At 44.9% G+C, this 20,867-nt stretch overlaps 1 protein-coding gene across 3 annotated transcripts in view; it reads right to left on the minus strand.

Annotated features, from left to right (window-relative positions):
* Positions 1 to 20,867, minus strand: part of FAM169A (family with sequence similarity 169 member A) — an 82,569-nt gene that overhangs the window by 52,969 nt on the left and 8,733 nt on the right. The window contains exon 1 of one of the 3 annotated variants that reach the window (XM_088653299.1): positions 18,025 to 18,197. The exons of 1 other annotated variant lie outside the window; for it this stretch is intronic. The gene's annotated coding sequence lies outside the window, so the exon portion shown is untranslated. Of the gene's footprint in view, positions 1 to 18,024; positions 18,198 to 20,867 lie in introns of those variants that run through there. One more of the 3 variants, XM_088653302.1, reaches the window with a different exon arrangement.

The following is a 20,867-nucleotide window of genomic DNA, read 5'->3' on the forward strand; positions in this document are numbered from 1 at the left end:
ATTGCACTCAGGTCTTTAAGGTGCCTCAGACCTCTCCTTCTTTTGCATTTCTTGTTACAGACTAACGGGGTTATCCTGGAACAAATAAGTGAGTACTCTTAAGTAATTAGGCAAATGTTTGATTTCTTTTTCATACATATGTTTGGAGTCTTTACAGTTTGTTAATCCAGACTGCATGTTTGACATAGGAGCCAAGGAAAGATCAATACCTTTTGAAAGTAAGTTAGCAAATATGTAGCCTTCTTAGGCTGTGTACACATTACAGTGTGGTCCCACTGCTGGTGTTTGAAGCTGTGTACACATGACATCAGCTGCAATCCATATTTGTGCTGTAGTTTCTCAAGAAATACTGCTGTTTGATAACTTTTTCTTAAACCAGCTTCCATCCAATTTTAAAACGTGAGCCACATTCACGTTGCAGGTAAGCGTGTACATTTGAGACAGCTGTTCCATATGAACATGCACAGTAGACAGCTTAGTGAATAGGAGTTTTAGCGAGGGGTTGCAGGCAAAGAGAAAACAAACGGGTAATACACATGGGGTTAAGTAAGAGACATCACTGCCCACTCTCTGGTGTGGACAGGAATATTCAAATGCAGCTTGAAACACAGCGAGTGGTGGTGAGCGACTTCGCTGAGTATTAAGACACTAATGTATGTGAACCATTAATGTGAATACATTAGTGTTCGTAAAAAAAAGAATAAGTTCAGAATGAAAACAAAAGTTACACGGAATCTGTGAGCACAATCACAGGACCTGTTAAGACACACTGAACCAATTATGTGCATAACAAAAAAAACACCTCTCAAGGGTTTTGAATTCCACTAGTTTTGAATTTCTAATGCAGTTTTCCACGAAGGAGTGAGGGATTCTGTTTGGAGCGTTTGTGTGCCAAACTCCAGAGCCATTAGCAGAATCATCAAATTAAATACGGTAGTTTTCTGGAGCCTGGCATTTGTCTTGAAGCTTGCCACTTCTCTTTCGCTTTTTAAAAAAATGGGTAATAATCAATGGACAATGCAACCATTCAAGTGTTTCCAGTTTGCCCATTTGCTTATGAAAGCATGAATTGTACACAGTTTAATGCATTGGGGGGGGGGACATGCAGCCCGTTATTACTAGATACAAACAAAACACACAAACAAACACAAACAGCAGATTAGAGCTGGAAAGTCTCATCCTGCTACGATACATATTTTCTCCCCGATTGTGATTATTCTTCTGCAGTGCCCTTGCTTTATCTGATTCTGACATAATTTTGAAGGAACTGCCAACATATTTGTATATTAATATACAGTAAGCCCCAATCATATCGGAATTTCCCCCTCTGTAGATTAAACAAAGATGGGCTTTAAAAAGGAAAGCTAACAACACAAAATGCAAAGATATGCAAACTAATCAGTATGTGCAGTTCATCCACCCATCTGTCCTAAGTTTTGTAGCACACACAAGGCTGAGAATGCAAGGAGTGCCATTAACCCTTTCAAACTCACCACCCTACTGCAGCCACAATGGAAACCACACACACACACCCCTTGTTTCGAAGCTGCTATTTGCTTCCCTCCAGCACCAAGTAGCAGTTTTGAAGGGGAGCAGGATTTTAATGACTACAACATGGAGAAAGGATTAGAGTGTCCGCCCTTCCCATGCCCATATGCCATAGTCCCAATCCTTATTAAACCTATCACAAAATATTCTGCTAAAAAAAGACCAAGCATGTATTAAAGGCAACCACGCCTTTCATGCACTGTGTATCTTGTGAGTGAGTTGCCTTTGGTTTGAAAGGGCAATTCCAGGCCAGCCTTGACATTTACAGCCCTTCTGTGCACAGCTTATGTTTTTCCTACGTGGCCTGACAATCTGAGAGAAATTATTACCCTAGTTTAGCAGTGCATAATAATCCTTCCAGACTGAAGGTGCCCTGAAAATGCTTTAGGCAACATTTTAATAAGCTTTGCCGGATTTTCATACACATTAAAAGCAGAAGCCTAATGGATGTTTTTTATACTTTCTCCAAATAAATGTATCTGTTGTGCCTTCTCTAATTTCAGCCTATCAGACGCTTTGAGAGCAGTGATCCTCTAACCTTCTCTCTCTCTCTCTCTCTCTCTCTCTCTCTCTCTCTCTCTCTCTCTCTCTCTCTCTCTCTCCATATTTGCAAGCATTTTATGCAACACCAGCAGTATAAAGGCCTTGAGGGGCTAAACAGCCACAGGGAGCAAGAAGGCATGGGGCAATTCTCCCCCTTGTTCTCCTTCTGCTGCACCACCCAGTGCGACACTTCCTTCTGTTAACACAAACAGGACCCGGAGGTGGCAGGGAGAGAGATCAAAGGCTGTAATACTCTATACACACTGTTGTACACACCAGGGAGGGGTCAGATATGTCTGCAGATTACCTGCTTGTTTCTCCACCCCTCACAATTTACACAACACCTGTTCATGATGCAGTCATCTGTGTATGCACAATGAATGTCTCAGAATGTACACAGCTCAGATAGAATAGAAGAGAATAGTAATTTATTCGCCAAGTACTTACATACTTGGAATTTGCTTTGGCTAATTTTACAATGTAAACAGAGCCGTCTTAAGCCTATCCAGCGCCGTGGTTCAAAGATCCCTCCGACGCCCGCCCCCCCCTGGTTTCCCAGAGTTGCTGACCCTTGTGCTGCGTGAAGAAGGGCCCTTTCCACTTACAGTATCTCTGTCTTGAATCTCCCAATATTCAGCTTCGGGGGATGTCTGCGAGTTCGAGTGTTAGGTGAGAGAGGGAGGAAAACACTTTCCTCTACCCACTTCCCCCATGATTGCCATGATCGTGTCACTTTTTCTGCGCCTTTTCCCCAAACCAAAGGAGCCCCAAACCTTTCCTCGCAGCGGAGTGGCTCCTCTGGCCCCTTTCCTCCCACCCACTACTATAATTGCAGCAATTTCCCACCGCCCATGTGGTGGGCCCCTCCACGCTGCACCCCCTGAAGAGGCACGCACCCCTCGGCCGAAGAGGTTCTGGGGCCAAAGGCAGCAGGCATGGGCTTCTTCCCCCACCAACACTCCTCCTCCTCCGATGCTGCGCCTGGCACCTGCGGGGGTGGAGCAGCCTCGCAGAGCAGGCAGCCGCGGACCCCTTTGCACCCACAGCAGCCCCCGGGCTTGTCTCCTGCTCCCCGTCCTCCGGAGGCAGAACCAGCAGCATTGGCGGCCACCACCACCTCCTCCTCCTCCTCCATCCCAACTCCGGCGGCAGCGCCCCCTGGTGGAAAGGCGCCCTGGCACATTGCGCCACCCAGCCCAGGCTTAGAAGCTGCCCTGAATGTAAACGTATTTTATACAAAATATCTGTTAAATATCTGTGTGAGGATCGGAGTGTGCAAAACACTATTTCAAGCGAAGAGGAGCCACTCCAACTGCGCCTGGAGCTTTTGCCTTCTGTCCCTGTACAGTGACTTCAGAACAGGTTGAGGTGGTTGCTGGTGCCTCTGGCGCTGAGTGAATTGCTCTAGTTGATAATGCTTGACTTTGCTATAAAACTGATTCAGGTCGTTTGCCAATTTTTGACTCCAGAGCAGAAGAATATGTTCTCTTATATTCAGTAAAAGAAGATGTTCTCTTCTATTCAGAAATGTTCTGTAAATTCTTCCAAAGAGTAGCCGAGACATGTTTGAGAATTGAGTCCGAATCATAGGTTCGTTTTGCCACTATAATCTCCTTCGTCAGTGCGCTCCTAGCTTGGTTGTACAAATTTCTGTCTCCTTTCCTCGAACCCTCCTCTTTAGCATATCAGAGTTTCCTTGAGTTTTCTTGATTAATAAGGTGCAGATCATCCATTTTATTGTCAAGTGTGTGAATGTGACTTAGGTTTTCCTTTTGGACTGAAGCTGGTTTGAGGCAAAAACAGCAGTATTTCTTATGAAACAGCAGGATATCTCTGCATTGTGTGTAAAGTTGTGCGCACAATGATTCAAATTCCAGTGATAGGAGCACACTGGAGCCAGAGTAAAAGGTACAACCATGTGTACACAGCCTAGTATATTCATTGTATATTTGTTTACCTATTTTCAGAAGGTATTGGTTTCCCCTTGGTTCCCATATCAAACATAGCCAAGGATGATTGATTGGTTGTAAGTCCTTTAAACATATATATGAAAAAAAGAAATCAAATATTTACCTAATTGAGAGTTCTCACATATAACGTGTAACATGGCCCTGCCTGTTACAACAAATGCAAAAAATAATAATAGGGGGAATGGCTTAAGAACCTTACTGCAATCCTATGCAAATTTGCTCAAAAGGAAGTCCCACTGTAGCTGATGGGATTTACTCCTTTGCATAGGATTTAAGCCCTAGCCTGCAATCCTGCCATAGCTGCCAGGTTTTCCCTTTTCTCGCGAAGAAGCCTATTCAGTATAATGGAAAATCCCTTAAAAAAAGGGATAACTTGGCAGCTATGAATCCTGCAGTGTGAGATTCCAGGGATCCAGGTGTTTCCCCAGGGTTCATGTTTCCTTTTGGAAATGAAGCATAGCGGAAGCTGCAGTGTCTTTATGCTAAATAGTTTATTTACACATACACATGGTGTTGTGTATTGAGTCAAATGATTTTATATCTGTATTATTATTGTCTGTATTTGCATTAGGATAAAGTAACTGCCTTTTGGTTCCAGAGGGTACAGCTACTATTGGTTCATTTAAGCTGCTGTATTTGGATCCTCTGTCTTATTGGTTTCCTCCAAAAGGCAGCACTGTGATTGCTTGATATTGTTCCCTCCAAAATGTATCCCTTCCTAGCTAGTCCCCTGTCCCTATAAATGTAGCTTTCCTCTCCTCAGTCTTCAGTCTTGTTCACTTTAATAAAGAGCTGTTACTAGAGAACTGTCTCCAGCATGTTATGTCAAGAGAGCTGAAATCACAAACCCCACGTCACAACAACTGGCGACGAAGGTGGGATCCGGAATGCTGAGGAGCGGTTAAACACAGCCCTGCCTCAGAGTCCGGATTGCAGCTTAGAACAAGACTCACTGGCCAGCTGAGAAGACGACCCTGCCCGCTAGGACAATGGAGAGTCCAAGGGTATTGGAGCCCTTCCAGCCATCAGAGCCCCACACCTGGGAAGACTACGTCGAACGCTTCGAGTTCTTCGCAGTGGCTCAAGGGATCACCGATGCCAGCAAAAGAAGGGCCACATTCCTGAGCTACTGTGGGCCCGAGACCTTCAAGCTGGCCAAGGCATTACTTGCTCCAGCGAAGCTGAGTGAGACATCTCTCAAAGATATTCTTGCCTGCCTAACAAGCCACTTGGCGCCTACTGAGACCAAGATGGCCCGGCGGATGGAGTTCCATAAGAGGCAGCAGCGTGCTGGGGAGTCTGTATCCACATTTCTGGCTGAGCTCCGGAAGCTCGCTCAGCATTGCGGCTTCCAAAATCTGGAAGAGACTCTCCTGGATCGGTTTATTGGTGGTCTGAGCAGCAAGAAAGCCAGAAGACGCATCGTGGCTAAAGAAGAGGTTACCCTTGCTTCAGCCTTGAAGGAGGCCACCGCCACGGAGAATTATGAAAGAGAGGAGCTTGATGCCAGTCGCAAGGCCACTAAGCCACAGATAGAAGTTGCGCATGCCATGGACGAGCTAGAGGCTACTCCGAGCCAGAGCCCAGTCCGTGGGGTCGAGTTGGTGCGTCAGGCCTGCACAGTGCACAAAGATCGCCGAGGCAGTTGCCCAGGTTGTGGCGGAAACCATGAGCGGAAGAGTTGTCGTTTCAGGGATGCTATGTGCCGGACGTGCGGAAAGACGGGTCACATCGCCAGGGTCTGTAGATCGGCGGCGTCGGGAGCAACAGGAGCACCTAGACTGGAGCATCGCAGACCGCCCACAGCAACTCGTTTTCTAAAGGACTGCCACTATGTAACGGAGATCAACGGGAGGGCCGTGCAGTTTCCAGCGCAAGGCAAGGCACACGTCAAGGTGAAGATTGAGGGTCAGCAGTGCGACATGGAGGTGGACTCCGGATCTGCATTCACCATCGTGTCGGACCAGACCGCGAAGACATTCTTCCTCAGGGGTAAGTTGCCCCCTCTGGAGCCCTTCCCGGCAACCTTGCAGTCGTACTCAGCAGGCCGCATCCATGTTATGGGAATGTGTGCCGTGAGAGTACAGTTCCGGGACAAACAGGCTGTACTCAAACTGGTGATTGCGAAGGGCAGTCGCCCCAGTCTCCTGGGCACTGACTGGTTCCCCGCCCTGGGACTGAGTATCTCAGGGCTTAATTCAATCCAAACCTGCCCTGAGATGAGCGAGGCATTATGCAAGGAATTTGCTGGTCTCTTTAATGGAAAACTGGGTTGTTACAAAGGGCCCCCAGTTGACTTCGAGTTGGACCCCGGGGTGGCCCCAATCCGACTCAAACCAAGGCGAGTGCCATTTGCACTGCAACCCAAGATCGAGGCAGAGCTGGATAAATTGGTCAAGCAGGGAGTTCTCTCACCCGTGGACTCTGCTAAGTGGGAGACTCCAATCGTCACGCCCCTTAAAGCAAATGGGGAAGTCAGGATATGTGCAGATTACAAATGTACTATCAATAAGGCACTCAGGGGAAACTCATACCCCATTCCAGTCGTATCACATCTGTTGGCTAAACTGGCTGGGGGCAAGGTGTTCGCCAAAATTGACCTGGCACAAGCTTACCAACAGCTGCCAGTAACCCCACAATCAGCGGAAGCACAGACTATTGTCACACATAAAGGGGCGTTCAGAGTTAACAGATTACAGTTCGGAGTTTGTGTGGCCCCAGGGATTTTTCAAGGGCTCATGGAACGCCTGTTAAGAGGTCTGCCGGGGGTCTTGCCATTTTTTGATGATGTTTTGATTGCTGGAAAAGACCCACAGGAACTGGTTGCGCGTGTCCGTGCAGTGTTGCTCAAGTTCAAGGAGGTGGGGTTGCAACTGAAAAAAGAAAAATGCAGTTTTGGGGTGCCAACTGTGGATTTCTTGGGGTTTAAAATTGATGCATCAGGCATCCACCCCACAGATGCTAAGATTAAGGCCATCATCGAGGCACCACGACCACAGAACAAGACGGAGTTGCAGTCATTCCTGGGACTTATTAACTTTTATCATTCGTTCTTACCCCAGAAAGCTTCGGTAGCTGAACCATTACATAGACTATTGCAGAAAAAGAATGTGTGGCGATGGGGGCGGGAGCAGCAGAAGGCTTTTGACTCCTTGCGAGGAATGCTGAGTAGCAGGAGCGTCCTTGCTCATTATGATGAGTCAAAGCTGCTGGTCCTGGCATGTGATGCCTCTCAATACGGTCTGGGGGCTGTGCTGAGTCATAGGGAACCGGATGGGTCGGAAAAGCCCATCTCTTTCTATTCCCGTACGTTGTCGCCCACAGAGCGCAACTATGCTCAAATTGATAAAGAGGCACTGGCTATTGTGTCCGGAATCAAAAGGTTCTATGATTATTTGTACGGTCGCCATTTCTCCATTGAAACGGACCACAAACCACTGTTAGGGTTGTTCAACCCAAACAAACAAACGCCACAAATTCTCTCCCCCAGAATGTTGCGTTGGTCAATATTCCTGAATGGGTTCCAGTACACCTTGACCCATGTGCCGGGGAAACAGTTGTGCCATGCTGATGCGCTGAGTCGATTGCCCCTTCCTGGCGGGAGCAATGAGGATCCTGCTCCGGCGGAGCACATTATGATGCTAGAAACACTTCCGGGGGCTCCTGTAACAGCTACGGATATAGCTGAGAAAACTAGGAAAGATGCTGTTCTCTCCCGTGTGCTCACTTGGGGGGGGAGGGGGTGGCCAGGTGGTCCGCATGAAGAAAAATTCAGGCCTTATGCAACAAGGCAGCACGAATTGTCCATGCATAAGGGTTGTCTCCTATGGGGAGATAGGGTGATCATCCCAGCACCACTGAGAAACAGGGTTCTTGAGACGCTTCACATGGGACACCCGGGAATGGTCAGAATGAAGTCGCTAGCCCGATGTTATGTGTGGTGGCCTGGAATGGACCAGAACATAGAACAATGGGTACGAACATGCAAGGCATGCCAAGAGGTGCGGCCAGAAGTGGCCAGAGCACCAGTCCACTGGTGGGAGCAGTCCAGGACTCCCTGGAGCCGGCTGCACATAGATTTTGCTGGGCCATTCCAAGGGAAGGTCTTTTTGGTTATCGTTGATGCATATTCCAAATGGTTAGAAGTGGCGATGGTCCCTAGCATGGCATCAGCTGCCGTAATCAAGGTGTTGAGGCAGCTGTTTGCTACCCACGGGTTACCTGAGACCATTGTATCAGATAATGGGGCAGCTTTTGTATCCCAAGAATTCAGGGCATTCTTGGCCGATAACTTTATAAGAGGGGTCACATCCGCGCCCTTTCACCCATCCTCCAATGGGCAGGCTGAGCGCATGGTAAGAACAGCCAAAGAATCCATTGCGCGCTTAATGGAGGGTAACTGGTCGGCTCGTATTGCGCGAATGTTATTTTTGCAGCATGCGACACCGTGTACTGCGACGGGCAAGTCGCCAGCCGAGCTGCTCTTAGGTAGAAGACTGGTAACGGTGCTGGATTATGTCCACCCAGATAAAATGCCAAACCGTAATTCAAGAGCAACCCCCCAGGCTGAGACTGACACAACAAGGTATCTCGCCCCTGAAGATCTGGTCTGGGTGAGGAACTATTCACGAGGTCCGCGGTGGGTGGCCGGTGTGATCACCCGGGCTAGTGGACCTGTGTCCTATTATGTGACCTTGGAAAATGGGCAAGTTTGGAAGAGACATATAGATCAGCTGAGGCGCCGGGCGCTCAGCAGGGAGGAGTCAGATAATTCATCCCTGGCTAATGACGCACAGCTGCGAGACCAGAGTGAAGATGGCCCAGAGGTGCAGTCACCAGGGGCTTCAGCAAATGAACCAGGGTCTGCTAGTCCTCAGGATGACGAGGTACAGGTCGGGGACCCTGAGATGTCTGGGACTCCATCTGTTCCTGATGAAACCCGTATAGCAGCCCCTCCACCACAGGTAACACCCAATCCAGAACCTGCAACACCTGTTGTCAGGAGATCAGGTAGAAGTTGTAGGACCCCACAGTACCTGAGGGATTACGTCTGCTGTGCTCACTAGGGGGGGAGGGGTGTTGTGTATTGAGTCAAATGATTTTATATCTGTATTATTATTGTCTGTATTTGCATTAGGATAAAGTAACTGCCTTTTGGTTCCAGAGGGTACAGCTACTATTGGTTCATTTAAGCTGCTGTATTTGGATCCTCTGTCTTATTGGTTTCCTCCAAAAGGCAGCACTGTGATTGCTTGATATTGTTCCCTCCAAAATGTATCCCTTCCTAGCTAGTCCCCTGTCCCTATAAATGTAGCTTTCCTCTCCTCAGTCTTCAGTCTTGTTCACTTTAATAAAGAGCTGTTACTAGAGAACTGTCTCCAGCATGTTATGTCAAGAGAGCTGAAATCACAAACCCCACGTCACAACACATACAACCTGATCCTACGATGGAGGGCTCCTAGCATTCACAACCCAAGAGGGCCCTGTTTCTCCCATTGCTGCAGCCTCAGATCCAAGTGACAAATAGTCAGCCCACATTTGTGCTCTGACTCCCCTCTCAATCTTGCCGCCACTTGCAGACTGAAACCTCTGCCTTGCCCCTGCTAACTAACACAGAGCTGAAGGAGGGGTCCCACCCCTCTGCCATCTTTGCTAATGGCTCACATCCCTGCCTCTCTTTGGTTAATGACTTATCCAGTGCCTTTTCTGGGGGGATGCAGGGGGAAGCATACCCCTAAACATTTTGTGAATCTAAGTGTGGCCTCATTGAAGGGCAGTATTACAATAAGAACTGGAAAATGAGAGTACCCCTAAACATGTTTTTAAATAAAAAAAGCACTGGACTCAGCTATTATCAGGCTGGCCTGGCTATTCCAGGGATTCAGGGGGCTGGATTAAATTCTAACCCTTTACTGGTTCCAGGAATTGTGGGTATTCTGCCTACAACCCACAAACTCAACAATATAGTGACAAGCTGCCTTATATTTGTATTCCTCCTTTATTCTGTCATGGAACCCCAAGGAACATGCATGCGGTTCCCTCCCAGGCAGGTGGCCATTCAGGTACTGACCACACCTGCTTCGTGTCTTGGGGGTGGCCTCATTTATAGGGTTGCCAGACTCAATAGAGGACAGGACTTCTGTGCCTTTAATTGCCCTGCTCTCTTTTGAGTCTGGAAACCTTAAAGAGAAACCAGCAGACCCTTTGCTTGGAAATTAAACAAGGGGTCTGCTCTGGTTTCTCTTTAAGGTTTCCATACTCAAAAGAGAGCAGGGCAATTAAAGGCACAGAAGTCCTGTCCTCTATTGAGTCTGGCAACCCTATTCATTCAGACCTTACTAAAGCATGAAACAGATTTTTGCCTGGTCTGATTCATCTTTGGGAAACAAGGGTCAATTACCTCTCAAACAAGACAAGCAGCTATGGGAGCTCCTAAACTCTTGCTTGGATAAATCATAGAAGGTGTTGTTGAGAGTGAATTAGTTAGTGTTGCCATGTCAAATCAGGACGAGAAAATCTTGCAGTAGTGCCATTCACAAAAGGGAAAACAATGTCCACATGAAGCGCTGCAGTTGTAGAGTCCAATACGGAATGAGTAACACTACTTTGGGTGCACTCAGCACAGGAGGAAAATAAGGGGTGGCGGGTGGGTGTTATTAAAGAGCACATAAAGAACCTCATAGTGACAAGGCGATGTGACAGGCTGGCTTTCCCAATGCTGGTGTCCAAAGATAATTCATTCACATACATTATTGAAGGAAGACAAACTTTCTGTTTCCCAAAATAAACATCCCATTAGCTGTTCCATTATATACAAAGTGTGTGCCACTTGAGGATGCATGCATTAAAAAGAACAAATCAAGTCACAGAATCATAGAATCACAGAATGGTAGAGTTGGAATGGACCCCAAGGCTATTCTAACCCAAAGTCCTGCAATTTCATGGAAAGCTATACATCCCGTGTGGGAGACGTAGGGACACACCAAACGTATGAGCCGCTGAGAGATATTAATTTTGTTTTTGTTTTTTATACACTATTTAGTGGTGAGAGCTTCCTTTGCAGACTTTTGTATACACCACTCAAGATTTCATCACCTGATTGCCCAACACCCAGTGATTCACACAGCTGAATGTATGAAATGTTGCTATTAAAAACCATGGAAGTGAGAGATTATTCATAGAAAGTTATTAATATATGTGATGCCAGGTTCCCTAGGTGCAGCAGTAGCACCAAGGATTTCAGTCACTGAGTGACAAGCATGTATGTGTGAACTCACACTAAGAATCTTTTAATCTTTTTATTTATTTATTTATTTAGCACAAGGCCAAACAATAGAACTCTAACATGAACTTCCTAGCACCTCAAACTGTTGAGCTGTCATGAGCTCAGGAACTTGGCAAAACTTTGCTTGTTTTGTGTCATCTCTAATAAAACTGTTCCAGAGGTTTCCTGTTATGTCAGGCTAGGACTCTGATTCAGAGAAGCTCCATGATCACAGAAGGCAGAAAGTAATCGGAGGGGGGGTGATGGTCAGTGAGCACTATTGGCTCAGAAAGAAAGTATGCAAAGGGCACAAAAGGGTAAAAGGGTCTGGCTGCTGATCAGAAAGCATTGCTGGACCTTTAAATCCTCCCAAAAAGCAATTTGGGAAGCCGCAATTTCTCCCCTATCCTCTCTTGCCTGCTGTAGTGAGTAGGAACCTACCGGTAGGTATGTCACATAGTGAGTATTTTGGTGGGAGTGAATGGACAGAAGAAGCCATTAATGAAAGGGGCAGGAGACCAAAGCCAAGGTTACAGCTGGGAAATCTGTTCAGAGCAGAAAGAAGCTTAAACTGGGAAATAGAGAAGATTATGAAACTAAAGGCAAGCAGGTAGATCAAGAATGTAGAATGGGATGCAGACAGACAGCACTTGAGTGTAACAAAATTTTACAAAATACATGGAATATGCTGGGGTTTCTTTTTTTAAATGTCAAATCTTGATCTCAGAATTGAAATGTTGAAACTGAAATTTCATGTCATACTTCAAAATCCAGCTCAGTAATCAATGAATGGAATATGGAGCGTGCCACATTCTAGCATACTCAGTAATAATAATAATAATAATAATAATAATAACAACAACAACAACAACAACAACAACAACAACAATTTATTATTTATACCCCAAGCATCTGGCTGGGTTCCCCCAGCCACTCTGGGCGGCTTCCAACAAAATATTAAAATACAGAAATCCATCAAACATTAAAAGCTTCCCTAAACAGGGCTGCCTTGAGATGCCTTCTAAAGGTCTGGTAGTTGTTGTTCTCTTTGACCTCTGGTGGGAGGGCATTCCACAGACAGTTGTCAAATACTGATTGCTACTGCATTTCTGCTGTTGGATGCTGTCAGATACTGATTAATATCTTTGGCCACTCCTGCATGGATGGTCAAAACACAGAGGAGCTAAGCATAAGTAACATTCAAATCATTTTGTCTGGGTAGAGAAGTGCCCTCACAAAAAGTATATGGGGGAGCAATTGAGACAAATCAGAGCTTTTCCCAAAAAAATTGGTGTTTATTAAAATAATATAATTAACAGCAATTAAAATGCTTAACTATGGAGCTTTATAAGGCGAGAGAGGAAAGGAGTGAAACATGGAGGGTTGATATAGCTGTATGGTTTGGCTTTTGACTTCAGAGAAAGTGAAGGACTTCTTGGACACTTTAAGTATCTATACATTTTAATTAATTCACAAAACATGTCTGACTGATGACAAATTGGTGTACATGCAACAATATTATCCATAATGGGATTGAATTCTAGCCATCACAAGTATAGTTCCTCTCCCAGAATAGAGCTCATCCACCCCCTTCTTTCCACAGCACTGCAGCACCGCTCCACCAAAAAGCAAAACAGTTTCTGAGGGATGGGGAACCTTCAGGAATGGTGTAGAGCAGGGGTCAGCAAGGTTTATCTTGTCTGGGCCAGATCGGTCCCGCAGAGATCCCTCTGTGGGCTGGATTGTGTGTGCACCTGTGATTTTTGGCATCTGTGCATGCTCAGACACAATTTTTGGCTTCTGAATCTGCACAGACACGATTTCTGGTGCCACGGAAGCGAGTCCCTGCATCGTGCTGTGCCGGTTTAGTGCAGCACGCGAGCGGGCAACTGGGTTCGGGGGTAGCTCGGGGGCCAGTCAAACAACCTCTGTGGGCTACTTCTGGCCCATGGGCCTTAGGTTGGCGATCCCTGATGTAGAGGCTGTCATTGAAGGAAAGAAATAATGGAAATTAGACTCCCTACTCCCTACTCCTTTGTATTGAACTCAGATTTTGAAAGTTTAAGCCAAGCCTTCATCTTCATCTTTTTAACTCCCAATCTTTCCAAGTTAGCTTTGCACAGGAGCAAAACAGAGTTATGAAAATTAGGAGTTATCAGCTCCATGAAACATAGTTTAAGAAGCCCGTCTTACTCTATTTTATACAGTTTGAAATATTGGTGGAAGTTGCTATTTTCAGGGGCATTGTTGAATCTGGAAAGTCAGAACTGAAAGTCAGGAAGAGGATGTTGGAAGGTTAGAAGCATGTTAAGTCTGTGGCGCAGAAGAACAACGATTTAACTGAGCACTTACTTTCCTAACAATAAATTGTCTTGTTTCTGAACCTTCAGTGGCAACTGTGTTTTCAAAGGTCTTCCCAAACCACAAAAGCTTAAATACCGCATAAGAATGAAGAGGGTTAGATTGTCAGGTTTGCCTTAATAAAGTCTTAGCCATTTCATTTATGCTCTTAAAGACATTCCAAAGCATCAATATTAATGTCATCGTGGGATTAAAAAGCAAAGTTGAACCACTAATGCACAAGAAATGCCTTTCATCTCATCAGACCAATTTTCTTATTCAAATAAAACACTAATACAGTAGTCTTCAATAGATTTTCTTAAACCAAGGTGACAATTCAATCCTAATATTTTCAGTGCTGATATTTGTGTGGTTCTTTTACTATCTGTTTATAAACTCTTTCATTCCCAAAGTAAAGTAAATACTAAAATTCCATTTTCTTCTCCCTCACCATGCTAGGCATATTTTATTTCCATTATAAAATATGTGCCCATATCCTTTTTTTTCTGTTGTGATACTTTGGTTGCCAAAGGCTTTCTTTCACTTCATGGAAAGGAAGTATGAATATCCCAATTTGTTTTCCATTTGGACTGAAGCTTTTAAGTACTAAATGTTGAATCTGATGGTGTTAATGAGAATTTGACATTAACTTTTGTGACACTCAGTTGGGTTGTCATCAGAGGATGGCAGCAGCCAGTGCGCAATAAAGGAGCGTTTCATACATCTGTTATTCAAGCTTCTGGATCCATTTCTAAAAAGGGGAACTTCCACATTAGCCAAAGGTTGACCATGGTTTCAATTGTGATAGCGTAAGGACGTAAGGAGAGCCTGCTGGATCAGGCCAGTGGCCATCTAGTCAAGTATCCTGTTGGTCAACAGTGGTCAACCAGGTACCTGTGGGGATCCTGCGAGCAGGACCTTAGCACAACAGCGTTCTCCCCTCCTGTGGTTTCCAGCAACTGGTATTCAGAAGCATAGTACTTCCAGCCGTGAAGGCAGAACATAATCACTCTTCTCAGCAGCCATTGATGGCCTTTATCTCCATGAATTTGTTGAATCATTTAAAATTTGTGAGTTCCATAGTTTAACTAGGCACTGTGTGAACAAGTACTTTTGTTTGTCCTTAATCTTTCAACATTCATCTTCATTGGATGTTCCCAAGCTCTAGCATCATAAGAGATAAAACCTTTTCTCGATCTATGCATTGCTTTATATACTTCTATCAATTGGAAGGGTTCAAACAGTTGTCCTCAGCCATTATGGGTGGGGGAGGGGTGGGAAGGGAAGGGAAAGGAAAAATGGTACGGGAAATTAAAAATTGGAAGGAGAGAATATAATGTATGTAAAAATTCTCGTACTTCAATAAAAATCTTAAAATCGTTACACACACACACACACACACACACACACACACACACACACACACTTCTATCAAGTTACTTCTTAATCACCCTTTCTGTTTAAACTAAAAAAAACCTGCAACCTTCCCTTTTGTGGGACTGGCTCCACCTCCTTGACTTTTTCGGTTGCCCTTTTCTGAACCTTTTCACACCTCACAATATCCTTTTTGAGGCAAGGTGAGCAGAGCTGTACACAGTATTCAAACTGTGCAGATCTGTTTAATGGCATTATCCTGGAATGAATGGCTGGCTTATAGAAGGACTGGCCACCAATGTGGCTGCAAGCCAGCTCAACCCAGGAATTTCCCCAACTGAATGAACTAATAGAGGTGGCAGCCAATGGACCCCACTGTGAGTTACCTCCTTGGATGTAGCTCTCAGAGGCAACTAACAGAAAAATGCAAGGAAGAGCAAGGGGTGAATGGAGTGTTATCTACCCATTAGTTGTGTTTTTCACTTGTGCATTTAAAAGTGAAGCAAAAAAGCTCAGAATTAGCATTATTTATAAGCCTTCGAGATTTCCAATGTGATAGGAACCTTATGGGTGAGTATTTGAATCTAAGTACCGTAGTAGATTCTGGGAAAGCACAAAACACTGAGTTTGTGGGGGCTCCCATTATCTATGCCTGTATAAAGAGCCAAAAGGAGAGATCAACTCACATTTGTAGGCAACATCACATTCACATCAGATTTATTTTGGCATTTACAATTATTTTCCAGAATAATATCCAGGTAAAATCCTGAACAAGGTCAACGTTCACCAAATGCTGCACAACAGCAAGATGTTCTCAGCATAAATATTCTCAGAAACTTGACATTTTATCTTCACCTCACATACAAAAATGCACCCCTTAGAGAGAACTAGGTGTGTTATTTTCAAAGCTGCCATCATTTGTCACGATTCCTGCAGAATAGCCCTGATTGTCGTCATCTGTGCAATGAATAGCTTTCACCATCTCCTGAGCAATTTCTGAAAACTATACTGGCTGATTTATCAAATGTTTGAGTTAAAGTAAAAGTTGTGTTATGAGTCTATGCACCTGTTGCCCTAAATTCTTTAGGGGACTCTCAGAAAACTAAGTGTGGAAATAGAAGAGGCGCTATGGAATAATTTTTGAAGGGTGCATACAATTTTCACTTAGCCTAGTAGGATTATTTGAGCACAAGGCTTCTCAAAGGTAAGACGGACCACACTATAGAGGCAATGGCTTATAGGTGCAAATACACTGCACCTATTGTATGCATGAGCCACCCAGCAGACATTTAGCTCCATGTGTACAAAATAAGATCCTCTGTGGCCAATCCTCTACGTTTATTTTGTTAGTTCTGGAGTTCAGGAAGGGACAGAGAATAGACGGTATATACTTTTTTATGAGGTCAATGATTTATTTAAATAATCCAATATATATGGTACCTTACCTGTTTTGTAGAGTGCATGACTAAAACCACCTTTATCCATTTTTCCCTCTGAAAGAGAGAAAATGACCTTTTCTCCTGCCCTCCATTTCCTTTTGATCTGTTTGTGCAAAGGGTAGGCACCATTACTTGGAGGCTGCTTGCTGCCTTTCCCCTCCAAGTAGGCTTAATAGTGCAAGGGATGCGCCTCAGACGCAGGCATCTTCAATTAAAAGGGGGGAGGATTAAATGTTGCCACTTTCCCCCAAATACAACCTCAGCAAGTCACTTGGCACCTGGGTTCAACTCATGCCATGTGAATGGCTGAGATTCGGTGCATGGAGAATGTACACTGAACCTAAAGGTAAAGGGACCCCTGACCATTAGGTCCAGTCATGACCGACTCTGGGGTTATAGCGCTCATCTTGCGTTATTGGCCAAGGGAGCCGGCGTACAGCTTCCAGGTCATGTGGCCAGCATAGCTGCCAAGTTATCCCTTTTTTAAAGGGATTTTCCCTTATGCTGAATAGGCTTCCTTGCGAGAAAAGGGAAAACTTGGCAGCTATGGTGGCCAGCATGACAAAGCCGCTTCTGGCAAACCAGAGCAGCGCACGGAAATGCCGTTTACCTTCCTGCTGTAGCGGTACCTATTTACCTACTTGCACTTTGACGTGCTTTCGAACTGCTAGGTTGGCAGGAACTGGGACCAAGCAACGGGAGCTCACCCCATCGCGGGGATTTGAACCGCCGACCTTCTGATCAGCAAGCCCTAGGCTCTGTGGTTTAACCCACAGCGCCACCTGCGTCCACTTAACCTACTCCTCTTCAATTTATCATGAAAAATGCACACACAGAAATGTTTCTCAGGTTCTAACCTATTTGTGCCACAGAAGGAGGGCAAGAGTGGCCCTGCAAAGAGCAGTATATAACAGGAGGCTTCTTGAAAACTGAAAGCCTCATACAGTGAGCCCATTGTGTGCAGTGGCAAACCGTTCGAATAAACTGCTGGCGTGGCATGTATTTCTCCACCCAGCTTATTATCCATATGAAGCATACCTAAGACACTGTAGCAGAAGTCGCTCCTGTAAAGGTACTCTCTCTCTCGTGTTATCCAATAAGTAACACTATACATAGTTGTACTCTGCAAGATCCCTGCTGGATTAGTCCAATAGTCATCTATTCCAGCATCTCATTTTCTACAATGGCTAGGCTGAGGTGACAAAGAAGCAACTGTCCTCTCCTAGTTTTGTTTGAAGCACCTGGTATTCATTGGCATACCTTATTTCCTCTTTAAAAGTGCACATCATCATCATGGATCTTTATAGACACTGATAGACCTATGCTTCATTTATTTGTCTAATCCCCTTTCAAAGGCAACTAAACTACTGACCATGACATCATATTGTGGCAGCAAGTTCCATAAATTAATTAGGTTCAGTGTCAAAAACCCAATTTCCTTTGTCTATCCTGATTCTCCTGCCAATCGGGTTGAAAATCTAGTATAGGAGAAAACCCTCACAGTTTCTCCACACCACACATAATTTTGCAAATCGTTTTCATGTACCTCTATAGTAACTTTTCTTCTTCATAAGGAATGTGTTCCAGCTCCCGGTGGTTTGGTTTCCATACCTTCCAAGGTTTACAAACACCCAGTCTGTTGCAGTACAGCTCTAGATCTGTCTCAATCTCAGTAACAATATCATCATTGACTGTACTTTAATAGCTACGATATTCTACCTGGAGTGTTGGAAGAAGAGTGGACAGAATGAACCATTACTCACTCAGTAATTGCTACACAAAATTATGGCACAAGCAGATGAAAACTGTATTAATTTGGCTTTTAAAACCTAATAATCACCCCCAAAATAAAATTATGGTAAAGAAAATACACAGAAAGGTTTCACCTTAAAGGGAAAACCCCAGTTCTAGCTAGGGGTCCAATTGATTTCTTATTGCTCTTAGGCAAGCTACCTATCTCTCAAACACACTTTTTAAAATGTTGAGGGAACTCAGATTGTACACATTGTTCTGTAACATACACTGGCTCTTGGAGGCCTTATTTTAGAAGTGTCCACCAGACTATGCCTTATTTACCATTGGTCCATAAATGGTATAATTTATTTGTATGACAACTTATTTTATTCCCTGTGCTGTAGATTTCATTTCCTGATATACACTATTTTTATTTTTATTTTGTCACTATCCATATTGGTGCTATATTATATCCTAGGGTGGGGGTTTCAAAACATTTATGTGAACATTCATTTTAATATTCTTTACAAGTAAGTTTTAAAGAAAAACAAGAGGGTTTTTTGTAGGAGATTATAGATCAGGCATAGGCAAACAGCCCTCCAGATGTTTCGGGACTACAACTCCCATCATCCCTAGCTAACAGGAACAGTGGTCAGGGATGATGGGAATTGTAGTCTCAAAACATCTGGAGGGCCGAGTTTGCCTATGCCTGTTATAGATAATTATTATTGCTGTTAAAAATGGGGGTAACTTCATCCTTATTGCTATGCTTTCTCTAGACCAGATCCTGCACCTACATTATAGGAAACATAGTACAAGGCTATTAAGTTTATCCAAGAAACCTAAATGAACACAATGGAGAAAGAAGTAACTTGGTGGGTGGAAGATCCTTTGATGAGATAGGTAAAATTGAGAGGGGAGCGTATACAGTATCTTTCAAAGAAACAAAGATAAAGCAGGGGAGAAGGAATCCTCGCTCAGGTTTGCAACTTTTGACTATACAGTATAAGCACTCAGTATAAAAACAATAAGCAAAAATAAAATAAACCCTAAGAACTCCTAACAAGATTTTCACAGGCTTGGCTAAGAAGTGAATCTTGTCATCAGCGATGTTCTCATGCACCGTCTTAACAGATGCCCATGGCAGTGATACGCTATCTCACGCATAGAATCTCAGTAACAGTAACAGTGCTAGTAAGGGAAGAAAATTACATTTAAAAGTCAAATTGCAGCTTGCATGCTGGATTTCTAGCAATGGTGGCAGAAGCTAGAAGGGAGATACCTGTATCCCCTGAACAGTTACAAGTATATCATGTCGTGAAATAAAACACTTGCACAAGTTCTGGGCAAGAATTATTATTGCACAGGGAAGATGCATGCTGAATTATATATATACAAGTTGGCTCAAAGAGATGCTCACCACAAGAACCTCACTGTTAAGAGTACGATTTAAATTTTTTACTGTACTATACAGTGGTACCACGGGCTACAAACACCTCGGGATACAAACACTTCGGGTTACAGACTCCGCTAACCTGGAAGTAGTACCTCGGGTTAAGAACTTTGCCCCAGGATGAGAACAGAAATTGCATGGCCGCGGGAGTGCCCATTAGCTAAAGTGGTACCTCAGGTTAAGAACAGTTTCAGGTTAAGAACCTGGAACGAATTAAGTTCATAACCAGAGGTACCACTGTACTGTGGTGTGCATCTTTTTTGACCACCTTGTAGATAGCATGCTCAGAAGGAGCACGAGCACCAGGAAACACAATTCCAAAGCTACTCAGCCAGCTTCGAAGGACACAACAGCTTAAATAATAACATCATCTATCAAAGGCATGGCACAGAAGTTTAACAAAGAGGCGATTGATTTGGTAACGTTTTACAATCACTTTGCATAGGAATAGTCAAATGACCACACGAACAGGCCCGTCCTAGCCATAGAGGCTAGTAGCGCGGAGAACCACGGCGCCGGGCGCTGGAAGGGCGCCAAGTGAGCGCAGGGTTCCGGCGATCTGGCCAGGACTGCGCTTCACTAGCTGAGAGGCTGCGCCGCGTCTCTCTCCTTCTCCGAGGACTGAGTCCGCGCTGCGCCTCCTTCTCATTTCCCTAGCGCTGGGTTCCGCTCAGTCAAGCTTCGCCACCAGCGTGTGCACAGCGCCCAAGCAGCTCTTGCTGGTCCCGCGGTGCGCACACTGGTGGCGAAGCTTGACTGAGCAGAACCCAGCACTGGGGAAACGAGAAGGAGGCGCAGCACGGAGTCCTCGGAGGTGGCCTTCCGCTGCTGCCGCGGTCCGCTTGGCACTCCCGGGCCCTTGGAGAGGCTCTGGAGGGGGGCGCTGGATGGACCTAGCACCAGGGTGCTGGATGGGCTTAAGACGGCCCTGTACACGAAGTAAAAGATAATGAAGGCTCAGTATAGGCAGAATCATGAGCAGAATCTGACACAGTGCCTTATATGGGTTAAGCCAGCATTTATCAACCTGTGAGGTGGGCTCCTCCTGGAGGCAGTGAAATCAAGAGAAAGATGTGGCACTTATTCCTACAGTCAGTGGCAAAGACCTGGGTGGGTTGAATGGCCCTAGCAGGGGACTGAGCTTCATTCAATTTGTGGGTGTGATTGTTCCTAACCTGATTTGGAAACAGCAGTTGCTTTGT

The sequence above is a fragment of the Zootoca vivipara genome, chromosome 10 (genome assembly GCF_965207765.1).
Source record: "Zootoca vivipara chromosome 10, rZooViv2.hap1.1, whole genome shotgun sequence".
NCBI classification, from domain to species: domain Eukaryota; kingdom Metazoa; phylum Chordata; class Lepidosauria; order Squamata; family Lacertidae; genus Zootoca; species Zootoca vivipara.